Consider the following 15352-nt stretch of genomic DNA (forward strand, 5'->3'; position numbering starts at 1 on the left):
GAGAAGATTTTAGCTACTTTTATTTTCCTTTCATGGTATAAATTATGTGAAATTATGTCAACCATTTTTGTTTTGAATATATTTTTCATACCTTTATGCAGTATGACCATGTTCATTATTATGTTTTACAGGCAGAATCTTCATTATAAATATTCTCAGCAATTTCTGCCTTTGTTTCAACAGTTGGACATAGAAGTACAGAAAGCTGAGGACCAAGAAGAAAAACTAGCTGTTGGTATCAGGCTTAGCTTTATGATTAATCTATTATATCAAAATCTCAAGTAGCAATAGTTCATGCAAAAATTCAGGAGAGAAGGTAGAGGACTTAAGGCTAGCTGGGCAAAGGTGGATGGAAGATGTGGTGATGGGAGACAGGACTTCCTGTTGGGATTGCTTGTGTTTCTTCAGAGAAGTGGTGAGGTCATCATCTGGGACTAAGGATGGGGAGCAGATGCTGCTTTCAGGACAAAAGAGAAGGCAGGGAATTGTTTCTCGAGAGTGGTTCTGTAGACAGACAAGAGAAATAGAAATGCCAAGAGGCGATAGGGTTCAACTTAAGTTCATAAGAGAGATCATGACGTTACAGCGGGAGCAGGCAGCTTGGCTTGGCAGAACATGTAGAGAGTTGGATTTGAGAGGTTTGGGTTTATCCAAGTACATTGATGAAAGGAGAAGGGGTCACAGTGTATAGGCAATGATGGGTGTCTGATGACTGACTATGGAATGTCCTCTGGGACTGAGAAAAGTGAGGACATGGGGACAGCATATTAGACAGTGAAAAGTGCTCCATTCGAGGGAATTTAGGTCTTTTAAGACTACTGAGCCACAATATTGAAGAGAGTGACTTACAAAGGTAGGGAAGTGGCTGAATGTTGTAAAAATGGAGATATGGTGCAGTACAGTGGTCAGGAGCCTGGACTCTGGAATCAGACTGTTTGGGATCCAAAAGTATTTCAGCTAGCTGCTCACTATGAAACCACCAGCAAATTATTTATATCTGCGCTCTGTTTTCTTTTTAGTGAAAGAGGACACACTAAGAGTATCTACCTCACGAAGTTGTTTTGAGTAGTAAATGGGTTCTTTTTTTGATGAGTTAGTTTAAAATGCTTCAAAACAGTGTTTTAACATAAATTTCCTATATATCTTTGCTATTGTTTGTATTATGTAATTCTGCAGTTATTGAGCATGAAAAATCTAGAGTTTGACTCTGGGAGTGGCAAGTAGGGAACAGTATGAAATTATTATTGGAGAGTGGGTCAAGGAATAGAGAGGCTTGCATCACTGGAAGTTCCAGCCCTGTGTATATTGAAATGAGCAGGAATTAGTATTATTTTTGAATATTGGATAAGAAGAAATATTCCCTACTTAATTTCTGCTAGGTAGGACTTTAGATTTTATCTGCTTGTGGTAAACAGATTATTAGAAGGGTCATCTGTTGAATTTGAAATCAATAATTAATACATTTATTTGAATATTGGTAAGAAAATGTCCTATTCAATGAGTGATACAAAAGATGATTATATTATTTTGTTTGGGTTTATTGGAGTTGAAATGCAATTATTTAAAATTGGATATAAACATTAAAACAAATTAACAGTTATTAATTTAAAGTGTATTTCTTTCAACTAAGATTTATAGATTTGTTTTTTAAATGTTAAATTTTATTCAAATTTTATCACTTTATTTTATCTTTTTAGAATATGTTTCAAGAGCAAAGAAAGCTTTTTCTTCAATCTAGAATTATTCAGCGTGAGAAAGTTAAAGAAATTAAAAATTTGTACGAGCAATTGCTAAAGGTCTGTTGTGTTGTACTTGGTAAACAATACATTCTCATCAAATACAATATATATGTAGAATTACAAGACTGATTGGTTCTTTCTGAATTTATGGTGAAGCAGTTTGATTATGTGTTTAAAAATTGTTAATCATACTCTATCTCAAATTTATTTTTCTAGAATTACCATAATTTTTACATGAACTTTTAATTTTAGAAACCATTAATAGTTGTGAGAGTTATTTAAAACAGAAGTAAAATTGGGAATTTTACCTAGAAATATACATTTTGTCCATAACATTGATGCTTTATTAACACTATAATGATGTTTTTATGTTCAAATTGATAATATATAGTGAAGAGCAGCAAGTCGATAAATCATTTCTACTTTTCTTTTACTTGTCTTCTATGGACAGCTTTCATTAACTAGAAAGTAGGCAAATATAACTACTCAGTAACTCTTTCATTTTCTAGTGTAGTTCATAAGTGTTCTATGGCATATTTATTTATAGAATTATTAATGAGTAAGAATGGTTTTATGTTCCAACTTATGATTACCAGGATGAAAAAACAAGTGGAAGATCAACCCTTTGTAAATTGGCAATGTTCTTCTGTCATATTTGCACATCAGCTAATTTTCCTCAATAACATTGACCTCTTATTCATGTAGATGCATATTATTTAGGAGTTAAAAATCCTTCGGGGGGTTCTTTTTAATAGTCCCTTTAAGATGTACATTAAAATGTCACTCTTAACTAATTGAGGTGTTTCAGTAAATAATTAAATTATTCTAAAAATTCTTTCAGGAACTTCAGAGTCATCTGTATACAAAGCACTTATTTAGAAAGAGCTTGCAAGTTGAGAACATGCAGCTCTAATGTTCCCTTAGAACCATTAACAAGTTGGTATGAAGAAGTAAATAGAAAAGTTTTCTTCTAAATGTTATTGATAAATGTTAATAGTTATGGTAGGAACTTTATTATTTAGCCTCCTGAATTTAATTATCCTTCCCATCCAGTTATCAGTAGGTCTTACCCTTACTGTAGTCTTACCCCTGCTGTGGTACCTTTTTTTTCCTGTGCTGGGGATTGAACCCAGAGCCTGGCCCATGCTAGTGGACCTTTTATTGCTTTAATTTCTGCTGTTGCTGCCCTAGTTCAGGACTTCATTATTCCTTGCCTATAATATTAAAGTACTCTTTTTCTGAGTTCTCTCTTCTCGATCCATCCTTCAAGATTTTGTAGTATCATCTTCCTAAAACATGGCCCTTCCTTCTTCTAAAACTATCAGTGGCTTCCCCTTCTTAATTCTGTTATTCAGATACCCCATGTGCAGGAACTCACCATTACATTTCCTCATTTTGCTTATGTTCTTCCCCTACAGTATTTTTAACTTCTTTTATTTACCTATTGACATTTTATTATTTTGCCCTCTAAATCTCACTGAACCTTGCTTGTCAGCTACATACCCCAATAAATTCTTCTTCCATACCTATTTTAAAGTTTTTATATTATTTCTGTTTAAATGTTTGCTCATATATATGAATACAGAAGAGATTGTAGTCATTTTTTAATTCTCCCACAGCATGTAACCCAGTACTTTTTCCTAGTGTACTGGATGTCACTATTGAATGAATGATAAAGATTTACAAGGGTCATATGATAGCCTGTTTTATTCTAAGGAAATCATGTTACATGAACTGTTAGTGATAACAAATAAGTCATTACCCTGTTAAGAAGTGTGGCATTTCATAATGCAGGTCTACCAGTCTCTTTCTATGTCTGTTCCATGTTGACAACTGCTCACCAACCCATTTTTGTAAACTAAGTACGTGATTGTTGTTCCTCTCATAAAAATATTCTTCCACTCAGATCTGACATTTAAAAAATTTCTTGGGGCTGGTGAGGCAGCTCAGTGTGAGCACAAACCTACCATGTTGAAGCCATAGGGTTAGTCCTTGGCACTACAAAAAAAAAAATAGAAAGAAATGTTAAGGGGATATTTATATCTGCATATATTAATTATAATTTCAGTTTGAATTAATAGCAAACTCTCTGAATATCAAAAGTTGTTACTTTTGAAATTTAATTTACACATTTGGAATATGAAATAAGAAGTGGAAGCTTCTAACTGAAGTTGACTTTTTTTGTTTTAGAGTATCAAAGACCTGGAGGAGTATCATGAAAGTCTTGTTATTGGTGAACAAAGTAAAGTGAAAAAAGAAATGGCTGAGTTGCAGGAAAACATTCTTAGGGAGACTGTAAGTAGCTTGTATTTAATATCAAAACCCAAGAATTGATATAAACCTTAGAATATTTTAAATATAGAAATATGTATAACAGCTATCTAAATTTCCTTTTTTGAAACAGCAACAGCAAGAAGTGGCAGTTGTTGAAAAGTCTCTTCACTCTCTGTTATACTGATGGCTCTGAAGAAAAAACTCAAACCTACATTACCTACAGTTAAAAAACTCAAACCTAAGTTACCTAAGTTAAATATAACATTAGTTACAATAATAGACATTCTAATATAATGCAGTACATGTTTGTCATTTTATTAAACACAAGATGCTCACTCTGTTAACTATCAATTGAACCCTAAATGGTTTTGTAAGTAGCAGCAATTACAAAGTTGTACATATCAAACTCCTAGCCCTTTGGCAGTAATGGTGACTTCTTCTCTAACGCTTGCAAGTACATTTTAATAAAGATTATTCACTTTAATATTTGGCCTCAGTGAATCAATATCAGTCCCAAAACATGGACATTTACATTATTTATTCCTTGAGGAAAAAAAGACAAAGTCTATTTTACCTGTGTACCCCTTTGTATTGATTCATTAGCTGACAAAGCCAATTCCAATGCAGATATGATTTCAAAAGAAAATCAACTCTATGGTCTTATAAAATTATTAAACACACTACATCTGTGTTCTTGAAAGAATTAAACTGCTAAAAATGATTCTGTCAACTGAACAAGATACAAAAACATCAGTGCTGAAGTTTGTGCTTATGGTTGTAGCATTTCCACAGAGATGCCCCAATTTCTTTTACTTGGTTTTGCTCTACCCTCAAATCACACTTGTCTTACAATTGATTGAAAGTATTTTATTAACATGTAGTTATACTTAATTATTTGGGGTTTAACCATCTCTTTTAAAGTGATCTAAAGTGCCCTGTTTCTGAAGTTTAATACTCAACAAGCATGTGGAAGTTTAAATGTACATGCATTTAAACACTTGAATCATTAATTCTCATAGCTGTCCTTTTCTCATTCACTTTTTACATTTAGCAACATAAAAATTTCATTTGGAAATATTTTATTTTAAAAACATGAATAACCTGTAATCCCAGTGCTTGGGAGGCTGAGGCAGGAGGATCACAAGTATAAAGTTAGCTTAAGGAATTTAGCAAGGCCCTAAACAAGTTACCAAGGGTCTGTCTCAAAATAAACTATAAAAAAGGCTGTGTATGTGGCTCAGTGGTTAAGTGCCCTTGGGTTCAATTCCTGGTACAAAAGAAAAATGTGAATAAATCAGATTTATTCTTTTGTTGAGTAACTGAAGTTGCTTTCATTAATCATTCAAAACAAAATGACTCTCATTGGATGGGGCATGCTAGCACATGCCTGTAATCTCAATGACTTGTGAAGCTTAGATGAGAGGATCACAAGTTTGAGGCCAGCCTCAGTAACTGGCAAGACCCTAGGCAACTTAGGGAGGCTGGCTCTCAAAATAAAAATGACTGGGAATGTAGCACAGTGGTAGACTGCCCCTGGTTTCAATTCCCTGTACCAAAAATAAAAAATTATGCCCACTGAGAGGAGAGGAGTGACTTTCTCTCATTTTTCCATGTGCTTTCTATTTTTATTTTCCCTGATATACCCTCTTTCTTCCCAAGTTTTTATTTATTTGGGGCCGGTATCTGGAGATTTAACCCAGGGGCTATTTACCACTGAGCTACATCCCCACCCCTTAGAGCTTTTTGCTAAGTTGATGGGACTGGACTTGAACATTGTGATCCTGCTGATCCTGCTGTCTCAGCCACTGCAGTCACTAGAATTACAGGCAGGCACTATTGTGCCCCCTCCACATTTAAAAAAAAATTCCATATAGACTCTTCCAACTTGCAATGACTTTTATAGGAATAAGTGTGTCCCCTACCATGATCCAATATTTGACATTATGAGGAGAATGTAATTCTGATATTTTACATTTTTATAAAGGAATTTCCTCTGAAGTCAAAGCATGGGCCCCTAAATAAATCTTAAGCACTACTTCAAATTTCTAAGATTCTTTGAGACATTTTTTCATTAGGTATAGATAGAAAGTAGGTATTACAAAGGTCCTTGTGATATTTCTGGTATTCATACAGAGCTATCTAATTTTATTTGAGAATAGAAAGGCAAGTATCAGGATGTAATATAATAGTTGATATTTAGTCCATCTCCTTACTATCACAATGAGTAAAGGCAAACTTAAAGTAGCATTGGTTGATATTCTAAAGGGAAGAAATTTTTTTGCCATCAAAAATTACTAGAGGGATGTGTATAAGAATGTGTGTGTGTGTGTGTGTGTGTGTGTACATGAGATTTTTTTTTCCCGAATAGTTTCAGGTTCATACTAAATGACTTGGAATGTACAAAGATTCCCATATACTTCCTGTCCCACACTTGTAGAACCTTACCATCAACATTATGCACCAGAGTGACACAGTTGTTAAAATCCATGAGGTTAACACTGACATTATTGTCTTTGGAAGTCCATGGTTTATATTAGAATACACTATTGGTTGCCATATTTTTCAGTAATTAGTTTTCTTACATGACACTTGTGCTATAGCCACTATTTTAGATTTCAAAAAAGGGAGTGAGGGCTGGGGCTGTAGCTCAGTGGCAGAGCACTTGCTTAGCATGTGTGAGACACTGGGTTTGATCCTTGGCACCACATAAAAATAAACAAATAAAATAAAGGCATTCTGTCCATCTACAACTACAAATTTTTTTTTAAAGGGAGTGAGGGGCTGGGGTTGTGGCTCAGCAGTAGAGCACTCGCCTGGCACATGCAAGGCACTGGGTTCCATCCTCAGCACCACATAAAAATAAATAAATTAAATAAAGGTATTGTGTTCATCTACAACTAAAAATATTATTTTAAAAGGATGTGAGTATTTTGTTCATTTTTGTGATGGAATTTTAACTCAGCATCGGGAAGAAGTTGTTTTAATTAATAAATATAAATACTTGTTTTTTTTTTCTCCCAGAAACAGTAAGACAGTTGTTCTTTACTAAGTACAAATTATAAAAAATTTATTGTCAGCCTTTTTAAAATTCTAGTTGTTAGAATAATTTACATACTTTATTTTGTTCCATAATAATCACCTTTGAAAATAACTAATATCAAGAAAGTTGTGTCTTCTAATACCATTTGACTCAGTCAACATTTGCAGTAGTAGAAGACTTGCACTCATGAAATATGATCCCACATTTCTATTCATGGTGAACAGTTTAACCCTCAAGAGGGTTAAAATCCCTTAGGTCCTGAATTGTTATATAATCCTTCAGCAACAAAACCCCAAGGATCTGGGAAGGATACTTTCTGATTTCTTAGATACTGAGATTGCTACTCAGTCTATAGTGGTTCACCTTCTGATCCTCAGGATTGAAATGCATTTCTTTGGTCATGTTTCTCATTAATGTATAGATTGTTCTACTTTGACCCTAAATGCTGATGATGGCCATGAGAGCTGCATAACAAAAATATACATGATGGGATCTTCAGGACTTTCTCCTGTTTTATGTTCAAAGACAAGCTCACTTGAAAGTACATAGGCCTTCTGACAAAATCCCTCACAGATTCCTTCGGTTGCTACTTTTCTTCTTGAACTACTATGTGGTCAGTAGGTTTGTGAACTTGATCAAGTGAAAATATAAAAGAAGCTGTCTTGAAATTTGCAGTCACAAAGCAGTAAATATGTCCTCATAACAATGATGCAGTGAATAAAATTTGGGGGGTAGGCTCAAAAATGTTTCTTTAAATATTTGTCCTCCAACCAGGGGGAAATGCTTTCCTTCAGCTACCAAAGCCCAGAGAAAAGGAACTTCCTGCCTCATCTTTTAGAGAGGTGTTCTCCTGACCCAGGAGGAGAAATCACTGTCTCATCTCCTTGACTTTAATGGAAAAGCTCCATGTTGCTCTTGGCTCTCTGATGCTGCAAACTTATCCATTTTGGAACACTACTAATGATAGCTGAGGGTATATCTGTTTTGTTTGGTTTCCATAATCTTTTACATAAAATTCTACTTTGACCCCTAGAGATAAAGGTTTGCATCCTTATTTCACCATAGTGCCCATCAGGGAAAAACTAGGCCAATTTCCTTTTAAAAAAAAGTATTGGGTTTTTGCTTACTAATATTTTAGATATGTTACATAGGTTCATAAGGTAATGAATATCTAAATACAGTTAAAGAAGTTCTAACCTGGACACAAATATATTTTGAATAATCACACTCTGTCATAAATGTGGGTTATTTGGGGTAACAGATCAAATATTTCAGTTTTCAGATTTTTTTAATACTGCCCGGAAAGTGTTCTTTGACCACCTCAGGAATAAAAATTACATGTCAACTACCGTAAGCAGAGGGGAAGAATTTTAAATAGATTAGATATTAGTTTACAAGTTTATTCCTGAAAAAATGTAATAACATCATGAAACTTGGTAAAAAAACATTTATGTAGTACCTCATTGTATGAACTTAGCACATAACAGAAGTCTTTAAAATCCTAAGTTTATCAAATAGTGTGAGACCTTTCAAATCCCTTAAAAAGACTCACTGCCGTGTTTATTTTCATGCACTTATTTTCATGTGTGTTTATTCATAACCAGCAACTTGATGAAAGCCAGTGAGGTTCAGAGGTACAGAAAAATACACACACACACACACCAAAAAAAAAAAAAAAACTTTATTTGCTCCATTTATTGAGCAGCCAACTGTAGAATTAAAATAACCTAACAAAATAGGAAACTTAATAATGCAGTACTTAGCACATATAATAATTATTTTACTCAAGTGACCAAGTTTCTGTGTTAAGGACAATAATTTTGTATGCATTCTGAAATTCTTTAAATTTTTTTTAAAATTTTGTAGTTGTAGGTAGACAGCATGCCTTTATTTTATTTATTTTTATGTGGTGCTGAGGATCGAACCCAGTACCTCACACATGCAAGGCAGGCGCTCTGCCACTGAGCTATAGCCCCAGCCCTAAAAAATTTAAATAAAATCTTATCCACACCTTACCCACATTCCTTTATTAAGCAGGATGTTATAATCAAGAACTTATCCTGTCCTTGAGGACTCATAGTCATAATTTGAATACAAATCAATCCTGTATTTGGTAGTACTGTGTGATCAGGTTAGTTTCCTCAATGTTAGCTGACAGTGCTTGATCCAATAATGTACACTTCTGATAGTACTAGCCCCATCAAATTTGATAGTTGTGTTCTCTAAACCAGGAATAACCCCATAGTGGTAACAAGTTGGGTTAAGTAAAGTCTAACACTAACCAGTGCCTATAGTCCCATGACAGATTAAAGTGATTTTGACATCTTTGCACTATTCTTTTTTAAAATTTTCATGTTTTTTTAATTTAGTTACAGATGAACACAATATCTTTATTTTATGTATTTATTTTTATGTGATGCTGAGGATGGAACCCAGTGTCTTCACATGCTAAGCAAGTACTCTACCACTGAGCCACAGTCCCAGCCCTCTTTGCACTGTGTTTGATGGAGAATAGTAGAGGTATTTGGGAGGTAAATGGTGTTTTCAAGAGTGTAAGGTGTTGGGGGAGTATGGCCTCTAATATATGGTTTGATGCTGCATGTGGAGAAAGGTTTACAAATTAAAAGAAGTCATTTTAAATAAAATTCAGAAACATTTACCATAGAGAAATTGAGACTGCTATTAGATTCATTAGTCACAGGCTGTATTCCATCTTGGGATCCAACATCTTAGGTGATGTATATATGTGTGCATGTTTAGTTGACATACATTAATTTTTCCTCTTTATGATATAGTTCCAGAGTTTTGAGAAATATATAGCATCATGTACCATACATAATCATTCCTTCACTCTAAAAGTCCCCCTGGTATCCCTTTTGTACTCAACTACTTCTGTCCCCAAATACTTCTTTGCTTAGAAATAATTAATCTGTTTTTCACCCTTAAAATTTTGCCTTTTCCAGAATCATATGAATGTATTGATACAATAAAGTCAAGCCCCTTTTGATGTGTGCCTCTTCACTTAGCAACATCCATTTAAAATTCATCCATGTTGTTGCATTTAAAAAAAGAAACTGAGGCTGCTGCTCTCATGGAAATTGTTCTTAATCATAATGTTATCTGACATCTCTTGAAAATAAGTAAAATGTAGCAAGAAAGTGTCATCAATGGAACAGCATATCCATCTATATTCATCTACCATAATATTGAAGCACTGGTCTAAAAATAAAAGACTTGACCCCAAACCTAGAGAATCCACATACATTCAGTCCACTTTTAGTCATGTGAGCTCTCTATAAGGAAGTAAGCCATGTATACAACTATGAGATCACATTAATGCAATTTGGAGGAAATTTCCTGCATATTTCACTGTTCTGTTTTGGATGTTTGGACATTTATTTTTCAGGTCTGAGAATTCATAACTGTAATTCAATATTAACACTGTAGAAATAAAAAACATTCCATAGCAGCCTTTATGTGGGGATTCTGTTGAGAGGAAAAACTTGCCTTCTGGGGACTTGGGGTCAGTGGTGCCAATAGACTAACAGGAGAAAGGACACACTTTATTCATATGTGTGAGGAATGCACACTATGGCCAGCATAGTGACAGGGAGGTTGATATGTCTGACTTCACAGAAGAGTGGGAGGGAGGAAAAAAGGCCTCTCTGGGAGTACAACAGGACTCCTTAGGAAAGACCCATGCAGCTTCAAAGAGAACCCAAAGTAGAAGAGAACATTTTACAGAAACGTTTTGTCACAGGTGCCAGTGGTTTGCTTCTTCTTGGCAATAGAAATGCCCTTGCAGAAGGGACTGATGGCAGCATCACTCCATCTTCTTCCCTGAAGTGAAGCTGCCTGAGAGAAGCCATACATGGGAGCTCAATCCCAGAAGTTACTGCTTCTAGTCAGAAGAGGGAAGCTCTGAAAAAGAATCTTTTTATGGCGGTGCTTTAAAACAAATCTTTGTGCCAAATCTAGAAACTCCAGTGCATCCTGACAACACTAAATCTCAAAATCCTCAAATTCATTACTGGGAAGCCTATCAAGGTTTATAGTATTGAAAATCCTACATATTAGAGTCATAATGGATAATTACAAAACAACCATTAACTGAAAGAAATTAATCCAGGTGGGAGTGAGTCTCCCTGAATATAATCTCAATTTATATCACAGTCTTGTGGTTTACATGGAGCACAAACAGCTAACCATGGATTCTTGTGATGACATTGTAAGACATAGGGGTGTAAAGGCAAGAAGGCTTTGCAACCACATGAGTTGCTAACTTCCTGTAGCTCATAACTGCCAAAAAGATCTGACATGGAGTTCTGGTGACAAGACACTGAAGCCCTAGGGGACACACTTTGTAACACTACATTTATCAAATTACACAGTGAGAACCTGGAGAGTAGCACGTGGCTTTCAGGAGTGCCCAGAGGAGAGCTGTGCTCTTTACAATCCTTCAAAGACCTAGGATTTCATGGAGGTAATGCAGGGTCATAGACACTTATAAACATGCTATTGTTTTATGCTAAGAACCAGTTAATGATTAATTTATACTGTGCAAACTTTACTATATCAAATACCACCAACACTGAGATTGCCAAATTAAAATTTTGGTGCACATGTCTAAATAAAGATTATCCAGAGAAACCTGAAAATAGATGAGTCAACAGTTAGAAGGAGGTGATCTCTGCCCTTGTATGTATGCACACATACCCTGCATTGAATTCACCTTGCAAATGCCACAAAACACAAAATTATACCGGGCAGCTATATTGGGGTTCTCTAGGGGAGCGAAACCAACAGGAGATGCATTCACAATGCACACACAGATGCAAGAATGCCTAATTAAAAAAATATATATTCATTAGGTTGGCTTAGAGGACCAGAAGCTGAGTCCCACAATGGCCCTCTGCAGGATGGAGAGGTGGAGAAATCAGTGGCTGCTCAGTCCAAGAACTGGAGCCTCAGAACAAGAGGGACCAAAGATACAGCCCCCAGGCTGGGACCAAAGGCCTGGAAACTCCCTGGAGAGCTGCCCAGCAGGACCTGCTTTGGAAGAGGGAGGGAGCACAGTCTGATGTCCTCAGGTGGGAAGAAGTGAGCTCTGTCTGCTGCAGCTTCCTCCTTCTTCCAGCTTGTTATTCCACGCAGGCCCCCAACCCTCTGGAAAGTGCTGCCCACCCTCAGGGTGGGTCTCCCCCTCGGCTTGCTCTCCCTCCTGCCAATCATCCCTAGAAGACCCTCATGGACACACGCAGAAGCCACTTACCCTCAGGCTTCTCTTAATCCGATCACAGCCGCCCATTGTGCTTTTAGTCACACGAATTGAATTGGGGTTCACTCTGTTGCTCCTGCAAAACACTGAAATCACTCATGTAGCAAGGCTTCCAAAGAAAGCTACAGCCCTCCTTGCGAATGTGTGTTCCCTGAATCAGATTTGCTCCTATTTATATGTAAAAGAGGATATTGTCTGTGTCACAGGATTTTAGTGCAGGTGGAAGGAAAGGGGAAGGGGAAGAGCACTCAGAAGAGGGTGGGAAACAGAGGCTTTAGCTTCCAGTCAGTTTCCCTCCTCTTCTTCTACAAGCCAGGCTCATGTCACTGTGAGTCGCCCAGCCAGGCGTGTGCGCTGAGGTTGGGATGACAGAATGCTTTGGACACTCATATGATGGCCTCCTGCAGAGCATGACTTGATGACAGTGGCCTCCCAAGGACCAACTTTTATCAAACTACCAAGGGCAACAACTAAGCCAACATAAAATGCTCCTTAATACAGCAACCTTCCCCTCCCTGTAGGCCATGAAATATGCAAGTTAGCAACTTTTCTGTCCTAACATTGAGTTACAACTTTCAAGTGAAGGATATAACCTGGGTTCTTTTACTTATTTCAATATTTAATTCATGAGGTACACTATGGCTTCAAAAAGTAGTTAAAGTAGTGAATTAATTTGGAGCCTAAAATGATTGACTTGATGAAAAAGCCAATCCAAAATCACGTGACTCCTGCTGCAGGGGAGCGAACATGCTGTAAGAAGACAGGCCCTGTGTTGCGCACAAACACCAGTACAGGAGCAGAGTTTACGTGCAGACCTAGTATGTTCTTCAGAAACCGTGTCAAGGAAAATATCAGGGGCCAATGGGTCCCTGGTTGCCTGAACACGATCTTTATTTAATGGTTGATGATCACAGAAAAAAGCAGTCGTTCACTGAAGGCTTTCAGCTTAGAGGAGAAAATGCAATGTCACATTCATATTTGCATTACCATATACATCTCCTAAAAGATAGAACATGAAGCCATTGAAACAGTCTGCCTAAGACAACATTACTTTATGTCAATTGACAAAAGTGCTTCTGTATTCATAACTGAAACGCAAGTTAAATGTTGCATGATTCTTGAATAAAATGAAACCCTAAATTATTGCTTATAATAACTTCCTTTCCAGCACACACATCCTTTCCCAGAAAAATCAATGTTTTGTCAGTGACTCTTACTGATATGAAATACAACTCTTGTTCTATTTTTAGTGACGGTTTTCAGTGTCCTCAGGAGAAAACAAATGTTCAGAAGAAACAGAACTAGGAGCAAAACAGGAGGACATCATAGCAGCAAACCTCACCAAGTAACTCCACGCTCCCAGCTCTGCACCAATCTTTCTATCTCTTTCTATCTGAGACAGTGATGATGACGATCCACATGACAAGTGCAGAAACAGAAGTGAAGGAACCTGACTCACTGCCAGGCACACAACAGTTGTGTGCAGACAGAATTGGATGGTGCCACAAAGTCTGAGGCCAGAGACGGTGTGTTGAGCTAGTATTATTTTTGAGCACAACTGGCACAGACTAGTATAGGGTAGTAAAGGGCTTTCAACTGTGGAGAAAAACTAGGAAATTAGGTATAAATATATATAAGAGTATATATCAAGCTCTCGGTACTTTAGCCCAGTTAAAAGAATCTTCAATTTGGCATATATTTTCATTCTGTTTAGTTTTTGAGGAGTCTGGATTTTTGTTATCAGTACTTTAGAGTTATACATAATATTGGTGTTCATCTTGACACAGTTAGACAAGCATGGAATACAATTGGCTCCAATTCAGCCTCCTCTCCCTCCCTGCCACCCTCCCCTGTTCCCTTTCCTCTCTTCTACCAGTCTTTCTTTTGTTTATTTACAGCATGTAATGTTAAACAAATTCTCTTAGCACACATGCTACAATATCTCTGGCAATAAATTTTATAGCTTCATGGGCCAGTGGAAGGAATTCTAACTCAAAGACTGCAGCAAACATTGCCCAATGATTGGCTAGCAAGTGCATTGTGAACGTGCCACATTACTAATATCTGCCCTTTATGTCCATCCCCCAACTTACTCTATTGCACTTGAAGTGCACTGATCAGGGGAAGTCCTTATGAAACACAGCCCCTGCAGAACAGGCAACTTTTTCCAGTTGTAATTTGTGGGTTTTGCACGGAGTGCCTTCTCACAAACAACACAGCTAAGCTCCTTTACCATATGAAAATATACAAACCTCAGCTCAAGACCCCACAACATGCTTAGTGGGAAAACCCTACCTAACTGGAGGACTTCCCACTAAAGTCAGAAAGAAAAATTTGCCTAGTATCTCATTATTGTTTAACATCGCAGTGCAAGTACTCACCAAAGTAATTAGACTTCATAAAAGTATAAAGGAAGACTTAATGAAAAACATTGGAACTAATGAAAGAATTTGGGAAGAAAGAATCAGGTAACAAAATTCACCTCAAACAAAAGCCTGTGTCTACGTAGGAGTAACCTGGAGGAGATGTAATAGAACGTCCCTTTAGTAGTGGCAAATGCAAAGTACCTAGGCCTAAGCTGAACAAGAACTATCCAGAATCCAAAGGTGGCCAGATATAGTGCATTCTGAAAGACACAGAAGCAGGCATGGGCAGAAGAGCCATGCCATCACCTTGGAGCACAAGACTCCACCTCAGAGTGCTTTCCCATTATATTTGTTAACATACAATCGAATTAAAGAGACCATGAGGTTTTTCTCTGTTGGTGGACAGTTTTGATTTTAAGGGTCAGCTAGCAAAAACATTTGAGAAAATACACACAGGGAAACAGCGAAAAAGGAGAATGAGAGGAGCCACTCCCACGGATATTAGAAGCCACTGTGAAATGGCTATAATTGAAGCTGCTCTGTTATTACTGCTCAGACAGGCCAAGAAAACAAAAGAGAATCTCTAAGTAGATCCAAAAGCTTATAAAATTGGTTCTGTGATATAGGTGGCTTTTCAAATCTGTGAGTAGGTGAT

At 36.7% G+C, this 15352-nt stretch overlaps 1 long non-coding RNA gene across 1 annotated transcript; it reads left to right on the forward strand.

Annotated features, from left to right (window-relative positions):
- Positions 1-129: 129 nt before the first annotated feature.
- On the forward strand, positions 130-4284 carry LOC124097642 (uncharacterized). The gene is made up of 4 exons (XR_006853302.2): positions 130-231; positions 1698-1796; positions 3930-4034; positions 4144-4284. It is a non-coding gene; the product is annotated as an uncharacterized LOC124097642 (long non-coding RNA).
- Positions 4285-15352: the final 11068 nt, after the last annotated feature.

The sequence above is a fragment of the Marmota monax genome, unplaced genomic scaffold (genome assembly GCF_021218885.2).
Source record: "Marmota monax isolate L192 unplaced genomic scaffold, Marmota_monax_Labrador192_F-V1.1 WCK01_AAM20220418_F8-fsc00142, whole genome shotgun sequence".
NCBI lineage: Eukaryota > Metazoa > Chordata > Mammalia > Rodentia > Sciuridae > Marmota > Marmota monax.